We start from the raw sequence: 24603 nt of genomic DNA on the forward strand, positions 1-24603 counted from the left end.
GTCACCGTTGGCCAAATGTGTGTTTGGAGGGATGAAGAGCTTAAGAGAGGAAGGATGGAGAGTTTAACTGAAATCATCATGGTCCTCAAACACGCATGGGAGGGGCCTCAGAGGCCTTCTTGTCCCTTGCTTGGGTTGTGAAAGAGGAAGCGTGAGCATGAAGGAGAAAGAGGTGACCTGATGCCTGAACCAGGACAGTGATTCATGCCCTCCACCCTCAGTTCAGCACAGACCAGAGTCAATACAGAGGGCTCAAAAAGAAGTAGGCAAAGGCATTTTGCATGAGCTCTGATCCATTCTAGAAGGAAATATCTGCACTTACATTTGGAGCCTGGGGACTGTCCACATCTACATTTTATTGCTGTGGAGTGAGCTGGCCTGAAATCTATGCAGATGTCAACCACATCTATTATCTTAGAAAAAGCCAACTCTAAAACTTGGGTTGCATCAGAAAAAAGTGTGACATTCTAGAGGACTCCTTTATAGCCGACCCTTTCTTGACTCCAGCTTGCGCCAGCCATCTCCCAGTCCTCCCTGGACTCCTCTCAGCCCACACAAAGCAGGCCCGAAGCCACTGGAGGACAGGTCACCTCTTGATGACAGCCTAGGTTGCCTGGCCATAGACATTACAGCTCTTAAAATGTTCCCGGATATAATAGCCACCTCTCCTGTCCTCACTGCCACCCCGCCCTCCTCTTCCTTGACTTCCTTTAGCCCCCACCATTGTTCCCAAGCATAGCTGCCCCATTCCTGAACATAACAATTCAAACATAGCCCCATTCTTGAGCACAGCAATTCAGCACTTTGCTGCTCTAGCCCAGCCCAGGCCCTTATAGCAGGAGGGCATCCCCAAGTGTCTTAGTTATTTTTCTGGTGCTGTGACAGAATACCCAGACAAAAACGATCTGGGAAAGATAGGTTTGTTTTGGTCCACAGCTGGAGGGTTCAGACTATCATTGTGGGAAGTCATAGAGGCAGGAGCTGGAGGCATCTGGTCATATCACACCTACCATCAAGAAGCAGAGGCCAGTGAACACCTGCGCTCAGCTAGATCTCTCCTTTTTATACAGACCAGGACCCAAGCCCAGTGAGTGGTGCTGCCCATATTTAGTATCAGCAATCAAATCTCTGTGCAGGTAACCTCAGAGACGAAATAGCCCTTCACAGGTTGTCCCGTTAAGGTGACTACACCAATCGAACCCATCTGTGAGGATAGTTTTTCTTCCCTCAGAAGGGGTTGTACTGAAAGGCCCCAGTGCCTGAGCAAGCAGATCACCTGTTGGTTGGTGGAGTGCGATGGGAGGATTGAGGCTCTACCTGGACTTCTGTGTGCTGACGGGGCTCACCAAGGAGAGGGGCAGGCTGGACTGTCTCTGGAAGCTGTTTTGGCATTAAGCGGTTTGTGATTTTTGTGCAGTTCAACTGGTGTCGGGTGGAGGTCACTGCTGGCTGGATTGGATCCTGAAGTGACCATGTGTGTGGGAAGGGCTCCTAGCCAGTGTATCCCTACCAAAGAAGGATGCTGGCTCCAGCCCTGGGGTAGAGGCAGAGAGGAAACCCTGGAGGGGAGGAGTGGCAGGTTGTGAGGTAGAGGGAAACCCACCATCTTGTAGGGATACCTTCCAGAAGAATCCTTTAAGTCTTGCGCGGGTTTTAACGACGGGATCATTGGGAATGGTAGGTGGAGAGGGGTCATGCCTAGCGATGGATTGCAAAAACCAAAGGTCTGAAGGAAAGGAACGATATTAACACTGGGCTTTTTAAGTGCGGCAAAGAAACGGACTTGCTTGGCACAGCTCCTAAAGGGAGGGCCCAAATTCGCTTTCTTTCCACTCTTAACGATATCGACATTCTTCGAAATGTTTGCTGAGTGGTCAGAAGACAGACAAGGCTATGAGGATAGTAATACGGATGGCAGGAGATCTTGCTCCTTGAGCCTCAGTTTCCCTTTCTGTCTAGCAGGCCTGTGTCTGGCTCTCAGCTTTACATGAGCATTAAGAGCAGCTGAGCAGAGTCCACGTGAGTACTGAGCCCAGCGGCTTAATCAGGTCAGCGAAGGGTCCTAGACTCTGGCCACGAACCGCGGCCCCGCCCAACCTCTCTTTGTTCCTCCAGGCCCCGCCCTCTTCACGTAGCTCCCTCGCCATTGGCTAGAGGGCGGGTTCTAGAGGTTCCTGGGGGCGGGGCTCTGGCGGCGGGCGGGGCCTGACGCGCCTGCGCAGAGTTCTCTGACCACAGCTCACACCCGCTGTCTCTGCGCCGGGCTCCGACCGGGAGGCGATCACTGAGCGGCGTAGGGCCCCGCCCCGGGCTCCATTGTTGAGGCAGCCGGCTCTCCGCGGGCTGCGTTCCTTTCCGCCGCCCTGAGCGCACGAGCACCTAGATCCTGAGGTGAGGAGGCGGCGGCTTTGAACCCGAAAAGTGTCCCAGGGTATCCCTCGTCAAGGTCCCCAGGCAGGGTGCCCCAGGCCGGGCAGGGTCCCTAGACAGGGTTGGGCAGGGTCTCCATTGCTGGATAGGGTCCCCGAGGCCCTTCAGGTTACTAGACAGGGCTGACCAGGGACTCCTGACAGGGCGGCATCCCCGGACAAGGCAGGGTCCCTATGCAGGACTAGACAGGGTCTCCCGGGCTAGGTAGGGTCCCTCCCTGGACAGAACAGAGTCCCCAGGGCTATGTAGGGTCTCCGAGGCCCTGCAGGGTCCTCAGACAAGGCTGGGTAGCCTCGGCAGGCAGGGGTGGTTTTCCAGAGACTGGGCAAAGATCCTGACATCGGAGACCCAAAGAGCAGACCATGTCTTGGGATTCTCAGGGCAGTCACTAGGCTGAACTGTGGTCCCTGGCTATGTGGTCGGCCAAGCGGGTCACGGCGTGCGCTGCTGGGGTTGTGGCCGCCGCTTTGCTTCCGAGGGACAGGAACTCCGAGGGGACCGGCCCTGATGGACCCGAGCACTAGCGAGTCCGTGCACTCTGTCATTGTCTTGTGGCACCCAGGGCTCTGCGCCTCCAGGTCCTGGTCAGCCTACCAGTGGTCTCTTTCGGCCCTCCATCATTGTGTAGCTGGTTGACTGCCACTGAGAGGGACTTGAGAAGGGACCCTCTCCTTCTAGCCATCTAAGTGGTGTGAGTGACTCCGGAGATAACTACGTGGACTTAGTGAGTGGGGGAGCTTGTCGGTGGAGAAGGCTGTTTCTGTCCCTGTACTGATTGTTCGTGTGTCACTGAGGGTGACAGCGTGGACACGCACGCGTGGGATCCTGCTTCCCCCGCTAGCATGTGTGTGTGTCTTTCCTGTGCCCCATGGCTTGTCGACCCAGGGTTTCCCCATCCAGTCCTGGCCCCTGCTTTGAGTACGCATTGGACACTGGTGTTTCGGTGATATGAGCCAAGCCCCGTGCGCGTGGGCGCAGTTGGCCTGAGGTGGACCACTGCCACGGTTCTTCAATGTGTATTGGTATTGTCCTTGCCCAGTGAGCTGAAGCGCAGCAGGGAGACTGGAGGTGGAGGGCTGTGCAGGCTCCTGAGTAGCCTGCCTGCGGATCCCTGTCCCTTACCCTGCTGGTCCCTGGGGAGCATGGGGCTGTCACTGTGCTGGGAGTTTCTTACTCCAACTCCAGGCTTGGCAACTCAGGACCTCACGCTGATTGAAGGGAATAGAGCCTTTCTGCCCTCTGCTTCTTGATTTCTTCTGTTGGGAAGGAAAAAAAAATCTGGAAAGCCAGAGTTGACTTTGTAGCTCCCAGCCAGTGCCTGGCAAGTGGAGGAAACTCTCCCAAGAACTTGGCGGGCTGCAGAGTGCATTTGAATCAAGAAAATCCACACCCAGGGAACCAAGCCAAAGCAGTTACAGTTGGAGATCAGATTTATGAAGGCATCCCTGGGGTGAGGTCTAGTGAGGGGATCTGATGATGATGCCCCTCAGACTGGGCCCTCCTCAGCTACGAACAAACGTGGAAGCCATTCATTAGTTACCGATTCTTCTAGCATTTTAAAATCCACTTGTCATGTCTCAGGGATGATGATGGTGGGGTGTGTGTGTGTGTGTGTGTGTGTGTGTGTGTGTGTGTGTGGAAATCAGGACAGTGGTTTTCTGGGGAGGAGAGGGCAGGCGGCAGTAGGAACAAGGAGTTTCAGTAAGCAACCTGCAATTTGTTCTGAAAGATAGCCTATGCCTAAGCAGGGATACAATACCAAACTGAGCTTCTAGCCATCATGGTCTCTATAAGAGTCACACTTAAGTCTCTGCTCTCAACTGCTTCTGCCCTCCCACCGCTCCTCTCTGGGTCTCTGCTCTGGTCAGCCCCTGCCTGTGAGGGCTTTCTCTCTGAGACTCCCTGCGTTAGTCCTGCCTGAGGACCTACATTCTGAACTAAAGGGGCCTTGTGAGTTTGAACCAAAAGTGGTTACCTGGCATAGCTTGAAAAATGCACTGATACAGACCTAGTTTGTTCCGGAGCAAGTAGGAGGTGGGGCCAGATGAGAGGTCCTTTGTCTACACCACAAGTCCAGGTATTTTCATGTTGTTTTAAAGCTACAAAGCCTTGACTCTCCAAAGTCGTTTACATTTTTTATCCTGTCTCACTGGGGTTTGTTTTATGGTGTAGAGTACTTGAACAGAGTTTATTGAGTCTAATTTTGGCCCTGAAATTGATTTACTGTTCCTGGGTAGTTTCTTTTTTATGTTTTAACCTTCTCACCTTTGAGGGTCTTAAACTAGACAACTTTTAAGAACATTCTTGGCTCTTAAAACCTTCATTCTTTTTAACCAAATATAGCAGAGGGAAGTTGGCCTATGGCAAAGGTATAAATAAAGGAGATATTTGAAAAATGTAGTCTAAAGAGCAAGTTACTTCCTTGCTTTTCAGTTTCTTTTTACAAAGGTTGTACAAGGGCCAAGAGATGGCTCATGGTCAAGGGTGCTGGCTGCGCTTGCAGAGGACCTGGGTTTGAGTCCCTACACCCACTCAGTCTAGCTCTAGGGTATCCAACGCCATCTCTGGCCTCTGTGGGCACTACATGAATTCAGCAGAGACACACAAGGAGACAAAACACCCATAAACATTAAAATAAATAATTTTTTAAATGTTGGGTGTCCATGATGGAAGCTTGTTTTTTTGTTGTTATTGTTTGTTTGTTTTTTGGTGTTGTCTTGCATACTGTTTTGAAATTAAATTTTAGTTTTTACCTTTTAAAAGATTTATATACACACTCTCTCTCTCTCTCTCTCTCTCTCTCTCTCTTTCTCTGTGTGTGTGTGTGTGTGTGTGTGTGTGTGTATATGTGGATGTGGGTGTGGGTGTGTGCACACATGCTGGAATGCTTTTGGAGGTTAGAAGAGGGCATCAGATCCCCTGGATCTGGAACTGCAGGCAGATGTGAGCCTCCTCATGTGGGTGCTGGAAATCAAATTCTGTCCATTGCAAGAGCAGCAAGCAACGTTGACCATGAGCTGTCTCTCAGTCCTTGCATCACTCTTATCCCCAAAGCATCACTGCAGCCCCTGCAAACCCTTTATAACCGTGTTTTGTTTGCATCTGCACTGTTCGCATTCCTCGCTTGATGACATCATTGGGTGCAGATCTGTTTTCAAGAGCATCTGCTGGTCTGTTGTCATATGAAGTCTGCCAACTGTGTGCATTTCCAGGTCCCGATTTATAGCTGAGATTTTATTTGGGAGACTCTGAAACAAGTGGAATTTTGAGAGTACCCTGCATAGATATCCTGGGCTCTGTCTAAATGTGGAAAACATCATTTGATCTTAGTGCATGTAAAAAGAGACATCGGATATTAAGGGACCGGTAGAGAAGTTCAGTTCAAAGGAGCAGAAACCAACACTTCAGTGCTAGTCCTTGTGTCTATGTAGTGAGGTGCAGCATTTCTTCTGGCCTGGTGTTAGTCTATAGAAAGGACACGTTTCTCTCTATTATTTAGATAATGACAGGGATTGAAAGTAGTGATGGCAATTCTGTCCAGGGTTGATGAGCCTCAGTGCAACATTTATTATGATCTATACCCTTTTAATTTGAATTTTTTTCTGTTCAGTACTCCACATGATTTGTTATACTGGAGAAGTTTACTTTATGAGGCATCTTTAGAGTCCACTGGATTTTTCTCTGTGGTTTTCTTTTCTTTCTCTCTTTTTTAATATTTAACTTAACTCTAACCCTCTAAAGCTCATTGTGATGGGTGTTTTTTTCATTTGTAGTTACCTTGATTTCTGGCCAGATGAAGTGACAGTCATCTTTGTGGAGAGACTGCATGGGGACAGGGATAGATTAGGACTGTTTCTGTTTCAGTATTGTCTTCTTGCCCATGTTCACCCATCACCAAACACATTATGTTGGTTAGGTGCTATGTGTCCGCACTACGTCTGGGAGATTTCTGCAGCTTCCAGGAGGGTTTTAAATCATGGTGTCACTTCCCGTATTCTGGAGTTTGATAACTCTGTAATCTCCACATATCCCTCATATAACAGTGTTGTGGCTTTTGTCAGACTGTATGTCTAGGTCTGTGGTGTCACTACCACCCAGGGTTTCCTGGGTTACCTTCTCCATCATTAGGGCTCTGTGCCTGTTATTGCTGTTGGTTCCAGAATCTTCCTGTGTGCTGACAGGATGTAGATGTCAGTGGTATTAAGGATAGCTTCCTGTAGTTCTCCAGGAGGGGACTTGAGTTAAATTTTGGCCCTAACAAGGCTTTTTAAGGCAGGTTCTCTCAGCTTCAGTTCCTTGATCTGTGCAAGTGCTTTGGGTCTTAGTAATACCTTAAAAACAAACAAACAAAAAACAAGGCTATTACTTGGAAAATTCAATTCAATTACAAAAGATAAAAGATTTTTTAAAGTTGTACAATGCTGTGTTGCCAAAGTTATAAAAAAATGCTGCATTAAGGATCAAGTTCCTCTGCTTCTCTGTACACACACAGTGTCCTAGATGTGGTGTCAGGAGACAAGCCTTAGCATTGTTTACACCCTGAATGATCACTACTGTTTAAGAGACATTTTGAAGAAATCATCAAGTTCGAATTCCAGTTTTATATGGTTCATATGAATGTATGAATGTGTGTGGTGTGTGTGTGTGTGTATGAGAGAGGGGGGGGATAGGGGAGAGAGAGAGAGGGAGAGAGGAGAGAGGAGAGAGAGCAGAGAGCTTTTGGTGGTTTCTGTAATAGTTCAGAGCCACAGCACTTTTTTTTTGTTTTTTCAAGACAGGGTTTCTCTGTATAATCCTGACTGTGCTGGATCTTACTCTGTAGACCAGGCTGGTGGAGAACTCAGAGATCTGCCTGCCTCTGCCTCCCAAGTGCTGTGGTTAAAGGAGTGTGTCAACACTGCCTGGTTTACAAGCACCTTCTTTTAATGGCTGATTTCTTTCTTGATGTTCTGGATCCTAAGGTCCCTTATTGGAGATTGGGGAAGACAAAGATCAAGACAATCAGAGGTCAAGACCAGGAAAGTAGACTCTTGTTGCAACTCAGTATCCCACTAGTGAGGAGCAAGTCTCAGGGAGAGTCCAGCTCTTATAATAGGAGGTTGGCTTGGACCATCCTTTCCCCAGGCCATCTTGGAAGGTATGCAGTGTCTCAGGCCCAGCTGTCAGTCCTGTCCCCATTTCTTCACCAACTTCCACCGAACAGTTTTGTTGCTCTATTATTGTAATAGGAGAACACAGAGCTCACAAACTCAGCAGTGGGCTTCAAATGATTTCTGTTTAAAAATGCAAGTATTAACACACACCATCCTGTGTGGTGTCAGTAGACATGCAGAATTGGTGTGTGGAAGCACAGTGCTGTGGTTCAGTACTGTAACCAGGGGCTCAGACAGGAAGAGCCGGGCTCAGTCCAGCAGGAGAGCACACCTGGACTCCAGCAGAGCACAGCCAGTGTTTCTTATGGGGGTCTATGCTCCAGTTTTCTGGGAACACTGGTATTGCTCAACTTACAGGGTAAACGAGAGGCAATACATTATAGGAAACTTAGTTTGTAGTGTTCTAGGCACATTAGAATTCCAGAACTCTGTGACTGTAGGGAAGTCTGAGATTTGCTGTTTTTGGTGGAATATGACTATCCCTCCCTTTTGTGGTGTGTGTGTGTGTGTGTGTGTGTGTGTGTGTGTGTGTGTGTGTGTGTGTGTAAGTGAACCCAGGACATTGGACTTGCTAGGCAAGTGCTTTACTCTTAAATGAAATCTTAACCCCAAGCTCGGCCTCTACTTTAAGGAAGTTACTGAATGCCACACTGCTGGATACCCTAGCTATTTCACAACTGTATTTGTTTCCTATTGCTGCTCTGACTACCACAAAGTTAACCACGCCACCTAACACACACACCATCTCTCACTGTTCCACAAAGTTAACCACGCCACCTAACACACACACCATCTCTCACTGTTCCACAAAGTTAACCACGCCACCTAACACACACACCATCTCTCACTGTTCCACAAAGTTAACCACGCCACCTAACACACACACCATCTCTCACTGTTCCACAAAGTTAACCACGCCACCTAACACACACACCATCTCTCACTGTTCCAGGGCAGAAATTGGCAGGATAGTATTGCTCAAAAGAGTTGCTTGAGGCTCAGTGTATCACTGGTCATTAGGTGTTTCTTGCAACCATAGGAGTAGCTTCCCATTTCCCCTACCAGCCAGGGACCACCATTTGCTCTGAAAAACCGTCCTCTCTCCCTCCCTCTTTCCCTTCCTTCCTTCCTTCCTTCCTTCCTTCCTTCCTTCCTTCCTTCCTTCCTTCCTTCCTTCCTTCATTCCTTTGCTGCCACATGTGACCCTCAGATCAGACTGTGGTCTCCCTATGCATGTTTCTTTCCCCCCAGAGAAATTTCCAAAGTTGATTTGAAGGCTGATGTGTTTAGATTGACCACCTAGATAATCCAGGAATTGCCATGTATTTTGACAGTCATAGGTTCCAGGGTTTGGGTATGGGTGTCTATAGTGGTTTGTCATTCTGCCCACTGAAACCACCTGGTCCTCTTATTGCAGCATCCTGTGAGGTTGCTTTGTTACTTTCTATTCACAGACATGTAAACTGAGGCACTTAAACAAATTGTCAAGGACACAGATTCCACTGTGTTTGTATGTGTGAGTATCTGTGTTGAGTGTGTGTGTAAGCGTGCGAGCGCAAACATGCTCAAACATGTAAGTTACAGGACAACTTTCAGGAGTTGGTTTGCCCATTCCATGCTGGGATCTAAGGATCAAACTCAAGTTGTCAGGCTTTTATGGCAAGCCCCTTTACCTTGGAGGCAGAGGCAGGATGTCAAGAGTCCCAGGCCTGCCTGGGCTACATTGAGAGTTTGAGGCCAGGTTACATATGGAGACCCTGTTTCAAAAACAAAGACATATTGTTCTGACTTTCTGTGGAGGTTTATAGTTATCAGAGACAGATCAGCCATGTACAGCTCAAGTTTGTTTTGGAGCACTGATGTGACCTGCTGAGATTAGAGTTTTGCCAAGAAGTCCTTAGAGAGATTCTGTTGGCGGAAGAAACACCCAGGTGGGGAATTTGGGACCTTGCCTTCTCCAGGTTTAGATGGAGGACCCCTTGTTTCTGGAATGAACTCAGCTCAGTCAGCTCAACTGTCAGTCACACTGTAAAGGTTGGCATATCTACTGTTTCAAGGCAGAAGGCAAGCCCAGTAAATCATGCTCAGGTCTCCTTAATGGTAGTCAGTGTGTCTCTGGGCTAGGGGACACTGGAGAGGACCACCAAGTGTAAGCCCTTTTGATTGTTTCTCATTTAAGTTCAATTCCCTGACCACTCCCATCTCTGGGTAGTAAAGGAGATCTCTTCTCTGAAAGGAATTTTAGGAGGAACCAGAGCCAACAGGAATCTGGACTGGGGTGTATCTCAGCAGTGAAGTGCTTCCTAGGGTGTAGGATGCCCCGGGTCTCACCCTCACCTTGTAAGAAAAAAAAATGAATAGTAGCAATAAGGAGTCCAGACATTTAATTTCAAGATAGACCCTGAGCTTGGTGGACTGAGGAATGCCCTGAACTCCTGTGCATATGGGTGTGTGTTTCCTGGGAGAGGATTTACAGCTTTCCACATGTCTTCAAGGTGCCTGGGCTCCCTAAAGTTTAGGAATGCACACTTAGTACTATCGTCTTGTCAGTCAAGTCTCAGAGTTCTGTTTAAACATTAAATACCCATTTTAAACACAGTTGCACAAGCGCACAGTTTTAAGAGTCAAAAGTTCTTCAAAGTTTAAAACAAAAACATAGTAGTCAACCCTACCCTTGTCCACCCCAGCGCTTATCCCTAGGGATCATCACTTTGAATGTTTTAGTAGAGAAGAGGAGGGAGAGAGAGGGGGGAAGAGAGAGGAGAAGGGGAGAGCTGGGAGAGGAGAGGGAGGAGAGAAGCAGGAAGTGGGAGCAGGGAGAGACAGGGAGAGCATGTGAGATTGGGACTGTGGAAGGAGAGGATTGGGGTCACCCCCTCTGCTCCCAACCCCTGATGCCTACTTCTTTGCCCTCCATCCTCCTAAGTATAGTCTTGTGTTTTGATTCTTTGTTTGGAGTGATGGAGGTGATAGAAACATCTTTCCTCTGATACTCTGTCTTAGTGTCCAAAGCATCCGAGGCCCTTGGCATTCCTAGAGCCATAGGATTGCATAACAGTGAGATGACTGGAGGTTTCAGGCTCAGGGCTGGCTGCCAGGATCTTCAAGGCAGGATGAGGGTGGAGAATCTCAGCCCCACCTCCCAGCCTCTGGGGAGCACGGGGCTAGAGGCTGAGCTAATCAGCAATGGCCAGCATTGTAACCAGTCAGTTTCCATGATGGAACCTCTGCAGGAGCCCTTGAAGCACTGTGTATTCCTTTTTAGGAATATTTTCCCAACTTTCTCTCTAGAACTCTGTATGAAAATTTTATCATTATGTTTTAAATTTCAAGCACTCCTATAGTCCTTGAGGGGGAAGATATGTAGTACATGTGTATACATACACGCAGAGGCACATGCACAGGCACAAGCACACATGCCAATCTGGTTTCAAAGATTTAGTTAGATTCCTTAAGAGCTATTTTATTTTCTAATTTGCATGCAAAATATCTGCATTTTTAGATTTTTATGTGTCAGCCTTAGTATGGTCAGCTCCTTAGTGCAGCTCCTTTTGTGACCTCTGCTGTTGGAACAAAGGACTCTGTGAAGTCTGTGACTTGGAAGGGTTCTTCCTGATGTGTATGTAGACTGGGGTACAGTGATGCTGGAGACAGAGCAGTGTTCTGTGGGGCTGGAGGGATGGCTCAGTGGGTAGGAGCATTTGCTGCTCTTGCAGAGGATGGAGTCCAGTTTCCAGCACAAACATGGTGGATCACAACCATCTGTAACTCTACTTCTAGGGGACCCAATAGCCTCTTCTGGCCCCTGCCAGTACCGGGCACAAAATGATGCACAGACAAACAATGCAGGCAGTTTTAGTACTTTTCTATTGCTGTGATAAAGTGCCATGAACAAGGCAACCTATAGAGCAGTGGATCTCAACCATCCGAAAGCTGCAACCCTTTAACACAGTCCCTCATGTTGTGGTGACTCCCAGTCATAAAGTTATTTTCATTCCTACTTCATAGCTGTAACTTTGTCACTGTTGTGAATTGTGATGTGTATATCTGATAGGCAGGTATATGACCCCAGAGAAAAGGCCATTCAACCCAAAGGGGTCACAACCCACAGGTTGAGAACCAGTGTTATAGAAGAAAGAGTTTGTTTGAGCTTAAGGTTCCAGAGAGACTAGACACCATTCTAGTAGAAAAGCATGACAGTCAGTGGCAGACGTGGCGGCTGGAGCACTCAACTGCAAGTGAGAAGTAGAGTGTGATCAGGAAGGAGCATAAGGCTTTAGAAACCAAAGCCCACCTTCTGTAACATACTTCCTCCAGTAAGGCTGTTTAACTCAGTACTCCCAAACAGTGCTACTAACTGTGGCTCAAGTGTTCAAATGCCCACGTCTATTGCAGGGGACATTTCTCATTCAAGTTACTACAAGGCAAAATGCTCATACACATAAAATAAAAATAAAATAATTAGAAAAGAACACTCTGACACAATGGGATTGTGAGAAGGCAACTATGTGGCTGATAGTGATGCTGTTTTATGACTAACTTCCTTTTTTGTTTGACTCAGAGTCTTGTAGAGCCTAGGTTGGCCTCTAACTCATTATGCAGCACAAGCTGGCCTTATTCCTGATATTCCTGTCTCCATCTCCAAAGTGGAGGTGTAGTGGGTGTGCACCACGTTGCCAGGCTGACTTTCATTTACCTCTGATTCCAACTCTTCATATCGTAGACATTTATCATAGACTGGCTGTTATATGTCATCAGATAATAAAAGGATCAGCTTATTATTTACTTACAGGTGCATTATTGCTTTTTTTACTCCTTTTGTTGCTATTTTAGGAATTATTGAAAGGCAGGGACTGGACTTTGTGTCCTCCCCCATGCTAATGATAAATCCCTAACACCAGTGTGATGGAATCAAGGGCTAGATGAGGTGGGGAGGAATTTCTGATGAAGTCATTTCCCTGACAAGAGACACAAGAGAGCTTTCTTTGCCTCCATCCTTGAGAAAGGTGGCTGTCTGCAGGGCAGAAAGAGCGGCCTCTCCAGGAGCCAGATCTTGGACATCCCGACTTCCAGACGCTGAGAAATATGTTTCTGTTGTTCAGCCACCCAGGGTGTGAGATTTTGTTATGGCAGCTGGCAGACAGATATAGATAGGGTTGTAGAACATTGATAGTGCCCTAAAAATAGATACAGCTTTACATTCTTTTGTCTATAAAGATGGACAAGGAATAGGAAACAGGCCGTCACACATACTGAGAATAAAATAGAACCTGATAATTCCTGATGATTCCCTTCCTTCTATAAGCCAGGCTCCCTGCATCAGACAGCTTCCTGTTTTTTCTTTTCCCATTGATGACCTACATGGTGTGTGTGTGTGTGTGTGTGTGTGTGTGTGTGTGTGTGTGTGTGTGTGTGTGTAGCATCCCTCAGTCTTTTCCACTGTTACGGTGCAGGGTAAAGTCACAAGCCTCTTTCAAGGCTCATAATCTGGGTGCAGACTCCAAGTTAGCATTCAGCCTCTTAGTCGCCATCATCAACTCATAATCAAGTCAGTAGCTTCAACCTTTTCCTAAAGCACTTAGTGGCTTGTGCTTTTCTGTGTCCCTGCCCTGTCATGTGCTGCTTCTGTCGTCTCATTCTTTACCACCATTCACACCTCCAACAGCTGTCTTTCAGCATTGATCTGTGATGTCCCAGTCACAGCTGCCTCTGAGGGCATCCTTCAACTGTGCCTCTTTTGACAGCACTTACCCCTGAGCTTGACTAGTGCAGTGCTTCAGCCTATTAGGCAGTATTAGATTTCGTAGTTATAATAAGGCAGTGACTCTTGTGTCACATACCCTGACTCTAAGCAATGCAGCACCATTCTCAAGGCTTTTTCTTGGCTGCTCTGGAACCCTTGCAGCTTCCTTTTGAATGCATCCAGGAGGCTGTGTTCAGCTGAGCATCCATGGAAGTGTGGTCACTCATAGTGTTACTGTAGAGTTGTGCTGTCTCCCTGGACCATTCCTGGAAAGGTCATTCCCAGTCTTCTGTAATAACAAGCTGTGCTGTGTTGCTCCTAGTTCTCTTGGATTTTCATGTCTGTGGGTTGAATTCCTAGAGGTGGGATAAAAAATGCACACATGAATTTTGATTGGCATAGATGATTCCCTTTATCAGGTTCTATTTTATTCTCAGTATGTGTGTGATGGCCTGTTTCCTATTCCTTGACCAAATGTTTTATTCTTTGTCATGTTATAGGTGGAAAGATTAGATGATACAATAATTTACTGGGTCTCATAGTATGTGTTAGACTAGGGCCTGAGTTTATCCGATAATTTCAGAATTTGTTCACCTCATGAATGCTGCTGTGAAACTGAAGTATTGCCCTGATGGGTCAATAACCGTTGAGTATATTTCCTTTTAGATTTTTCCACTTGTGTATTCAGTGTGTGTGTATTCATGGATTTGTGTGTGTGTGTGTGTGTGTGTGTGTGTGTGTGTGTGCTGTTACCTGGCTCTTTACATTGTTGCTGGAGATGGAATTGTGTCCATCTGCTTTCGTGGCAAGCATGCTGAATGAGTTGTTTCTTGTCTTCTTTTCCAGAGTGCAAACATTTTTTTTCTGAGAGGGAATTTCAGATTTAGAGAATATTATTTTTCTGAAAATGCACTTCTGAGACACCTGTCGGTGCAGGGGAACAAAGTGCCTGGGGCTCCCCAGGTCTGAGAAGTCTTTCTGAAATATTAGGATTTACCTTGACTGTGCTAGTGACCACTGCTTGCCCTGCAGGCTTTATGAGGCAGTCCCTGTAGGAAATGCATGACATCAGTTTTTGCCACTGAGTATTATGGCAGCTGTAGCTTTTGTGCTGTGGTTTCTTGGGGGAAATTGTCTGCAGCTCTCCTATCCAAACCGCATTGCTCACATTGAGGTGCTGCTGACTTTTGCACACTGTCAAGGAGGTGGTCCAGGTGGATGAAGCTGGTGGTGAGGAGGTCCTGCCATGATAGGATAGGTGATTGCTGATCAAGAAATTAAGGATGGGTGTTGTGAAGGCTGTTGTCCCTCACGCCCCCCCTCTCCTCCCAAACCATCTCTTCCTATGCTTTAAAAATTCTTTTTTATTAAATTAGAAACCCAACAACCATTTGGCCATTCTGTATGCTCTTCTCTGCTGATTATCTGAGCAGAGAGTGAGGGAGCTCCTGTGCGGCTCCAATGAAGACATTGACGGCTATAGTCATCCTGCCTTGTTGTTCTCCCTGCCAGGCTCCTAGTCCACCTGAGGCAAGGGACGTTTATCCTGATAGCAATGAGGCAGCGTGCTCTTGTGGTTAAAGGAACTTCGCAGCCCCATGGCCAGCAAGTGACACAGTAGACCAATCACAGAAAGGTGGAATCTCATGGATCCTGGCCCCAAACGGACTCTTTCTGAAAAATAGTAAGTGCTGTGTGAAGTTGGGTCAAAGGTGCCGGTGGAAAGGAAAGTGGGGTAGTCCTCCAAAGGCATGTTGCCAGTCTCTTACAAAGCCAAACTGGGAGTTGTGTGAATGGGCGTTTGCACTCAAGGGCATTTGTCCCAGAGAAAAGAAGATATGGTCACTCAAAACCTGTGTGTACATAGTAGTTTTATTCTGGAACATCAGGATGTCATTCAAGGGCAATGACAAGACGAGACAACTGTGGTCCATGTGTGTGGGGAATGGGAGATGAGTTGAGTTCTCCTGTCTTTCAAACCTCTGTCATTCTTCTTTTTAAAGGTGGTTTAGTTTTAATTGTGCATGTGTGTGTGCATGTGCATACATGTGAGCATGAGTGTGAATGTGAGTGTAGGTGTTGTCTGAGGAGGCCAGAGCTGTCAGATCCCTTGGAGCTGGAGTTAGAGGTGGTTATGAGCTACCTGACATGGGCGCTGGGAACTGAACCCAGGCCCGCTGTAAGAACAGTATGTGCTTTTCACCTCTCCATCTCTCCAGAGCCGTTTTGTTCTCTTCTCCCCTCTTCATGTCTGTGTTTGATTGGATTTCATGTTACGTTTCCTCACATACAGCTTTTTAGGGATGGATGCGTGTGGCTGTGACTGCTGACTGCACTGTTTTTCTGCCCTCAGTAAAGACGTCTCATGCCCCTCTCCCCTCTGCCTTAGAACGATCTGTCCAGGACACAAATGAAGGTACATTGGAAAGTGGCCTGTGCACTTTCCCAAATACAGTTGGTGATTTATAAATTGCCTTCTGTGAGGAAGACATGTGAGAGATTTCTGTTTGCAGTTTTAAGGTCAGGGAAGACTCCCAGCCCCACAGGGATTGCGTGGCACATTGGCCAAAGTATTGGTTCCAGAGTCAAAAGATCTTTATGTCTTGCTTCTAACAAGAGGGGTATTGGAAAACTTGCTGAATTTTTGTGAATTTGGTGTTCTTATCTTTTTAAGCTTTTTTATCTTTAACTATGTGTGGGAGCATTGCATATGAATGCAATGCCTTCAGAGGTAAGAAGAGGGTGTTGGGTCCCAAACAATTGTGAGGCATCACAAGTGGGAACTGAACTTGGGTTTTCTACAAGAGTGGGAAGTGCTCGTAACTGCTGAACCATTTCTCACCCCTCTTGGTTTGATTCTCAATGAAACTGGAGCTAATGAAGCGGCGTGTCTCTCGAGGTCACAGGGAGAGCCGGTGAGACACACAGTGATGTGGCTCTGAAGCCTGTAAGGCACCACATCTCTGGGGAATACAGCTGTGTAAACAGCTTCTCTGGGATTTGAAGAAAGCACATCTGTAATATGCCTGAAGACCTGAAAGGTATGGCATGGTCATGCTTGTGACCCCCTGGGCGAGGTCCAGCCTGAGACAGCCCACTTAGGTCTTCATGGCAAGCTGCAGTAACCTAAGACACCTGCCCCACAGTGTAGCTGTGGGGAGGAGGCACACGCTCCTGCCTGCGTGTGGTGGGGTGTCTCCAGTGGGGAGGAACGCACATCGTGTCTGGCAGGAAAAAAACCCTCTCATCTCTCTGCTCTCCAGGCAGTCTGCACTCCTAGGAAGGAGGACAGAAGAGAGGAGTCCATTTCTGGTAACCTGCAAAAGCCTTTCCCAGCCAGTCTGCTCACAGAGTGACCTGCATGACAAGTAGAAGACTGTGAGAGGCAGATGGATCCTGTCAGCTCAGTGCTTTATGGCTTTTGTGGCCTCAGAGCAGTCAGTGGCAGGGCTGCCAGCTTGCTAGCTTTCTGGGGAATTCTGGGTCAGCCAAGAGGCTGAGACAATGAAAGGAACACAGGTGTCAGGGGGTGGGGTGGGGTGGCATCCAAAGGGACACCAAAGCCCTCTATTCTTACATTAATACATGTTTTAGCCTACTCTGGTCTCATCCATTACATTCCTAACAGCAAAGGGCCTCTAGAAAGATTAGTGATGCAGGACAAGTCACAAGGTTTGCAAGAAATGATGCTTGAATTGCTATTTGTGGAGCACGTGAAGGTGTGAAACACCTTAAATGTTCCCTCATCTGGTGTGTGTGTGTGTGTGTGTGTGTGTGTGTGTGTGTGTGTGTGTGTGTGTGTGTGTCCACTGCCCTTCCCATCTCCTAAGAACAGAGAAAGTGACTCTTCACTCACTTTCTTGGTCTGTGGCTGGAATTCTTTCATTAGCCTCTCTCCTGAGGTAGATTCTGCAGCTACAGTGCCATCACCTTTTCTGTTTTGTGCCTGTCCCGGGGCTCAGGTCAGAGCCAGTAGTGGCAGTGAGGGAGTAGACCAGCAGAGCTGTCTCGTTTTGTTCTGCTCTGTCCTCCTTTCCCCCCTTTTTTAGGATGGTAGATCTGAGCTGCTGATGTGCTTTGGGGTGTGTGTGCACAGTTGCACTTTCCCTGTGGTTCAGACATGAATTTCCTCTCAGAATTCCCCGGGTTCAGTTAGTCCCCAGGCTTCTGACAGGGAGCAACAGGAAGTATTTTGTGTAGAGGTCTATGCCCAAATCTCTCTTCACCTGCGAGTTTATTTGGTTTGAGTGAAATAAATCAGAGATCCTGGTTTCTTTATCCCAAAGAAGAAAGCAAAGGGTCACAGGTTGTCAAGGGGTAGAGGCTGCCTTGTCTGAGCTGTTCTCTAGTGTTCAGAATCTCAATGAGTATGTTGAGCTGGGCCAAGTGTGTGAATGCCTGGGACTAGCAACCCCGGCTGCCTCTGGGGGTCTCTGAGAAACACACACTTGCTTATAAAGCAGGCCAACTGAGGTAGAGTCTGTGGGTGGGGAGTGTAGGGAGCTATTGCTTTGAGAGTCTCTTAAATGGTTCCAGTGTACAGCAAGAGGGACCTTGGTCTGAGGTGAACTGGTATCGCAGGTAGAGGCAGTCCTGCTGCCTTTCCCCAGCTGTGCCTTGCTTCAAGTGATGTCAGCATCATGCAGACACCATGGGGACAGCTTGCCACGCCATTCTTCTGGAATCTTCCATGAGCACACTCACTGACCTTCACTCTGTTCTGACGCCTCTCCCCCTCTCTCCATGGAGGAGGAAAGTTGATGTTAATTTTGCAAGACCACCATACATCCATTTCAGTGTGTGGGATAGCCTTGAGTATGAAGTACTCAGCAGGTATTTACTGGGTTCTTGTCCCCCCAGCACTGTGAGGGATGGTTCGTAAACAACAGTACTTCCTTAGCAAGGGTTGGTCTTCAGCCTCCCCAAAAGCCATTTAATTTTAGGTGAGTGCAAAAACTTGTCTGCATCTAATTGGCTTCATCTATGAAGTGGATAATGGGCTGTTGCTGTCCAGAAGGATTGTCTGAGGTTTCCATGCATATGTGTAAACCACTCAACTCAGTGCCAGCCCTGGAAGCATTCTGTGAAGCTGCCGTGGCCCCACCACCCTCATCATCCTTGTCATTTTCCAACATAAATATTGCAAATTTTAGTTTTCTTTCTGTTGCCGTGATAAACACCACAAACAAAAACAACCTGAGGGCTTGTTTGGCTTACACTTCCAGATTGAAATCTATCACTGAGGGAAGTCATGTAGGAACCTAGAACAGAAAGTGTGGAGGAATGCTGCTCACTAGCTTGCTCACTGTCTCTGGATTAGCTAGCTTTCTTACACAGCCCAGACCCACCTGCCTAGGGAAGGTGCTACCCATAGTGTTCTGGGGCCTCCCATATCTATCATAAATCAAGACAGCCTCTCATACAAGCAGCAATAAACTAATTGGATTGAGGCAATCAAATGAGGGTCCTTCCTCTTAGGTGATTCTAGATTGTGTTAAGTTGGCAATAAAACCAAACAAAGGAAATAAACTTGTCAAAGATAACTCATCCTTAGGTCTTGAACTATGGGTATTTTTATTTTAAATTTTAACTGGTAGCATTACTTTACTACTAAAATATTGTGCCCTGGGATACTTGAGTTTTAAACATACAAGTTAAAACCAAATACATTATATCTAAAGGATTTTTATAATTGGACCATTGCTACTAAAAGCTGATTTTTAATCTTCATGATGTTTGGTTCATTGCTTTGCTTTCTTCTCCTTAACTATATGCTGTGAGTTCTTTGACCATTGTCTTAGTCAACATTCTTTTGCTGTGAAGAGACAGCATGACCATGGCAAGTCTTTTTTGGGGGTGTGTGTTAAGACAGGGTTTCTCTGTGTAGCTTTGGAGCCTGTCCTGGAACTTGTTCTGTAGATCAGACCAGTCTCAGACTCAGAAATCTTCCTGTCTCTGCCTCCTGAGTGCTGGCATTAAAGGCATGTGCCACCACTGCCTGACAGCTCTTATAAAGGGAAACATTTGATTGAGGCTTGTTTACAGTTTCAGTGGTTTATTCCATTATCGTCATAGTGGGGAGTATGGCGGCACACAGGCAGACATGGTGCTGGAGAGGTAGCTGAGAGTCCTACATCTGATTGGGCAAGCATCTGGAAGAAAGAGAGATCCTAGGACTGACTTGAGCATTTCAAACTTCAACACCCACTCTCAGTGACAAACTTCCTCCAACAAGGTCACACCTACTCTAACAAAGTCACACCTCTTAACCCTATCAAGTAGCACCACTCCCTAATGACCAAACATTCAAATCTATGAGCCTATGGGGGCACATTCCTATTCAAACCACACAACCATGATTCCTGGAACCAAGGGAGTCAATTGATAGCAGCATCCTCAGTCACCTGGGGGTGACATGTAACCCTCAAATGGTGTTCTTTAGGTGCTACCCAGCACAGGTGGGTGCTTCTCATCCAGCCCCCCTTCATTCTATTAACTCTCTCATCAGCCTCTTTCTCCATTATTCCTCCTTAGCCTACCACCTCTTCTTGAACAGGGATTGTTGTTCTTGTCAGTGTTGAGTCCCCAGCACCTCTCAACAGCCAGTGCATATTATATACTCTTTATACATCTGAATTCATATTCTAACAGAATAAAGGAAAAGTCTCAAGTTATGCTGTGAAATATACAGTGATGAAATGTAGCCAGTTACAGTGCTTGGGAAGCACAGGTCTTTCCACCAGTTCCATTTGACCTGATGAATGGCTGTGATGTGGTTGGGATGGCCTGTGCTCAGCCTTTTCCTCCTTCATTAGAAGTAGTGTAGTATCATGGTATATTCGTATCATGGTATATTCTCTAAGCTGGAGTCTAGTGCCTCACTGGTGAATTTGGCTCTATCCTGAAGCCAGTCTAGTCTGTTCCTTTCCATGGGCATTACATGCTTAGCTGTGGAGAGGGAGGCTGTGTATATGATACGTAAGGCTCCTTTTGTTCTTACTTATTTTTATATTATGTGTATGAATATTTGCTTGCATGTATGTATACATATGTGCCTGGTGCTGTGGAAGTTAGAAGAATTCCCTAGAACTGGAGTTACAGATGGTGTGAGCCATCATGTGAGTGCTTGGAACCAACCAATGTCTTCTGCAAGAATAGTGAGTGCTCTTAACCACTGAGCCACCTTTCCAGGTCCCCTAACCCCTTAATGATTTACTTATATTTTATGTGTATGAGTGTCTGCCTGCATGTATGTGAGTACAGCATATGTGTACCTGGTGCACAAATGTCCTGTCTAGTTTATAGTAATTTGACTACAAGCTCAAGTCATTTGGAGGGAGATTCCTAACTGGAACAATACCTTTATAAGATTTGCCTATACACTGGTCTGTAGTATATATTATTGATTGATGACTGATGTGGGTGGACACAGTTCATTGGGGAAGTACTACCTTTGGGCTAGTGGTTTTGGATGCTATAAGAAGGAAGGCTAAGCAAAGCCAACAAATAGCATTCCTCCATGGTCTCTTTCTGCCTCCAGGTTCCTGCCCTGTCTTCCTAGTTGATATAGACTACAAGCCAAGCTATAAGATGAAATAACCTTTTCCTTCCCAAGTTGCTTTTGGTCTTGGAGTTCTATAAGAGCAATAGAAATCCCAACTAAGACATAAATTAGTACCAGGAGTTGGGGTATTAATGTGATAGATTGATCATATTTTGGGAGGATTGTGGAAGGACTTGGGAACATTGAGCGGGGGAAGTCACTGAATTTAGTGCTTAATAGGCTTTTGTAGGAACTTGGAAGATAAGAATACTAACAGCAGTGTAGACAATGGAGGTCTGTCTTGTGAAGTTTCAGAGGGAAGCAAAGATTCTTTTATATCCATTTATGTAGTAATTTGAATTAAGAACCACTAAAGGAAACCTCTGTTTTACAGGGACAATTTATAGTGGTCAGCTGGGGCAAAAGAATCAGCTATGATTAAGAAGGGATGGGCATCATTGAGGCAAATTTTTCTGGAAGGGTTTTCTCAGGGTCAGCACACAGAAGCTGTGGTCCATTGGGGGCCAAGGTTATACCTCATACTGGCAGAAAAACTTGGTAATGGAGCAGTCAGCCAGATGGTACTGACTTTGAAGGCATAAAGGGATCATGGAGAGCAGTTGAGGCTTTTGCACTGTGTGGTAGGCTGGAGTCCATGAAGTGATCCCAGGAGAGGCTATTGGTGAACGAGCAAGGCAGCAAGCAGCACTCCTCCATGACCTCTGCGTCAGCTCTTGTCTCTTGCCCTGAGTTCCTGTCTTGACGTCTCCCCATTAAGGACTGTGATCAGGACATGTAAGCTGAAATAAACCCTTTCTTCCCCAAGCTGCTTTTGGTCACTGTGTTTTATCACAGCAGTAGAAATGCTCACTAAGACACTCTGGAAGCCTGAAGAGGTTGTCAGATCTCCTGGAACTGGAGTTACAGATGGTTGTAAGCCTCCTGTTGTGGGTGCTGGGAACTGAACCTGGGTCCTCTGCAAGAGCAGCAAGCAGTCTTTAGTGTTGAGCCATCTTTCCAACCCTCTCTCTGTGTTTTTGTTTTGTTTTGATTGAGACTCATTTCTGTCTCCCTCAGGATAGGACAAAGGATGAGGTAACCAGAGAATTATTTTCTGCATTTACTTTCTGAACTTGGCAGCCTGAATTAGGGCGAGATCATCTTCAGTGAGCTGGAGGCAGGCATTGGTGGTTTGTTCAGCTGTGGGGTACCAAGCTGTACTAAGGCTCCTGGTATCAGTTAAGAGTGTTCTGAATGAATGGAGTGGTCTGGAAAGGGGAGACACACTGTGGTAGCTTACACCCGGTACATCAGAAGTGAAATCGCTTTGTGTTTTTTTGTGGAGGGGGGTAGATTCAAGGATTCTAGCCCTGTACTTCTCTGTGTTGTGTTCAGGAAATTTAATGCCATCATGTGACATTGGGATGTTCTTTGACCTTTGCTAGGAGCCCTTGCCCAGGCTAATGAAAGCATTTAATGGTGAAAAACATCTAACTGCTTCACTGAGTGGTGAGTTTGGGTGACATTGTGGGCAATAAGACAGCGAAAAATTTAAGAGACTTGTGAAAATGAAGCAGGTTTTAATACCCAATTCTGCAGAGACATCAGCTGAGAGAAAAGCGCAAGAAGGGCCAATGTGCTCTTCACCCATGGTCAGGACTCGCCGGATTCCCAGATTCTCCATCCTGTTGGCTCAGGACACAGCCTCATCTTATGAATGATGTGGGGCTCAAGACTTCTCTGATCCTGGCTCAGCCACTTGTACCTGTCCATCCTCAAGTCCTAAGACTGGGGGAGGGGGTAGGGAGGGGACATGTGGTGCCTCCTGCTTATCTGTAACTCTGATGAATTCTAAGTGCACCTGTGCTGAAAATACACCTTCATCATCTACTTCTTACAACATCAAAACCGTCAGGAACAGATGCCTCTCCCTTTGAGCACCTCTCTTGTGAGTGACCACTTGGAGAGGGAAGCAGTGAAAGAGGTGGGCATTGGCATCACCCGGACTCTTATGGACCACCATGCTTGGCTACGTGCATGGTTACAGGCTCCTTTCCTTTGTTGGGGAGAATATTCTGACCTCATCTCACCCTGTTGCTATTAATGGCAATGGTGGTTTCTTACAGGCTTTTAAAACCCAAGATCTTATCTTCTGCCCACAGGAGTTCTGTGAAAAGGGCAGGACAGGCCTCCTCCTTCCTACATGGCTTTCCTATGGCTCACAGAAGCTGCTGGCCTGGGGTCCTGGTGGAGCTTGGAATAGGGCTGAAATTCCTAGGGCCCCAGATTCTTAGAGCTGGCATTGCTGTAAGCCAGTGGTTCTTAACCTTTACAGTTCCTTATGTTGTGGTGACGCCCCAACCATAAAATTTTGTTACTACTTCATAGCTGTAATTTTGCTATTGTTATCTATCATAATGAAAATAATCTGATATGCAGGATATCTGATATATGACCCTTGTGAAAGGGTCCTTTTGACCTAAGGAGGGTCGACCCACAGGTTGAGAACCATTGCTGTAAGCAGTGCATCTGTGGATTGGAATTGTACCTGATTGATCCTTCTCTACCCAGCCCTCCCTTGTGAATTGTGAGCTTCACAAAGGTGGACTACAGTAGCTATTTGCATTGCTGTAGTGCCTGATTTGGTCCCACCAAGGTGTACATGTCATCAGTATGTGCTGTCTTATGAACCAGATAAGACATTCAAACCAGAAAAACCAAACCAAATCAAACCAAACCAACCAACCAACCAAAAAAACAAAACAAAACAAAACAAAAAACAAAAAAAAAAACAAGGTAAAGGAATTTTTACATGGGACATTTTATTTTTTTAAATCTCTTTCAACAAGTCAATCTATTTGTCCCTTGCAATTCAATTTCAGCTCAGAAGAGCATCTGTGTGCCCAGAGGGCTTTGAGGCTTGAGCCTATGACAGATGAATTTAATTTGTTGTTGTGTGAGTGTGCTTTCCTTCTGTGGTTTTATTTGACCTTCCTTCCAAGTGGAGTAGATGGTTCTATAAAAGTCACACTGTCCTTTTGAAAAGTGTGACACTAATTTCATGGGATGATTTCTCTAAAGATGACCTGCCAGCCGTTGAGCATGGTGCTCCAGGCTCCTAGTCTTGGATTCTTGCCTTGGCAGTCCAGGAGAGAGAGACCTCTTAGGCCTGTGAACGAAGCAGTCTGGTTCTGTGGGCCGGTGGTTCTAGGTCCATTATTCTGTGTCCAAGTTGCCATTTCTTCCAATGTTTAGGAGCAAAACTGGTGTGAGGCTAGATAGAGTGTGGAGAAAGGAGGTAATTCCCTCCCTGCCGGTAAGTCACAGGGTCCCCAAGGCCCTTTGTCTTTGTTGTGCTGTCTTAGGAGAGGTGTTCCAAGGGTCAGAAAGATAATGTCTGTGACAGTCCTTTCTACTTTTCATTCTGGAAAATTCCAAACCTGCTTGCGTTTTTGAAGCCTTTATAGGTGCAATCGAGCCCCACACCATGATGTTTTCACTGATTTAATGTCATTCTAGGCCGTGAGAACCATAAAGTACTGTGATTAGCCTTGTTTTACAGGTAAGAAGAGGGAGGCACAGTAGAGTTAGACACCTTGCCACAGAATGCTTTTCAAACAATTATGTCTTCATTCATTTTGACACTTTTGAGTCAGTGTGTCATGTGGTCTAGTTTGGACTCTAACTTGTTTAGAAACTAAGGCTAACCTTGAATTCCAGATCCTTGGACCTCT

The 24603-nt window shown here is 46.5% G+C and overlaps 1 protein-coding gene across 4 annotated transcripts in view; it reads left to right on the forward strand.

Annotated features, from left to right (window-relative positions):
* The first annotated feature begins 2212 nt into the window (after positions 1 to 2212).
* The window catches only part of Afap1 (actin filament associated protein 1), a 115000-nt gene continuing 92609 nt past the window's right edge, over positions 2213 to 24603 (forward strand). Inside the window, exons 1-2 of one of the 4 annotated variants that reach the window (XM_021226454.2) lie at positions 2213 to 2391; positions 14839 to 15010. The gene's annotated coding sequence lies outside the window, so the exon portion shown is untranslated. The remainder of the gene's footprint in view (positions 2392 to 14838; positions 15011 to 24603) is intronic. The other 3 variants (XM_005068850.4, XM_040746981.1, XM_005068851.4) reach the window with 3 other exon arrangements.

Source organism: Mesocricetus auratus, unplaced genomic scaffold, assembly GCF_017639785.1.
Source record: "Mesocricetus auratus isolate SY011 unplaced genomic scaffold, BCM_Maur_2.0 Super-Scaffold_100006, whole genome shotgun sequence".
NCBI classification, from domain to species: domain Eukaryota; kingdom Metazoa; phylum Chordata; class Mammalia; order Rodentia; family Cricetidae; genus Mesocricetus; species Mesocricetus auratus.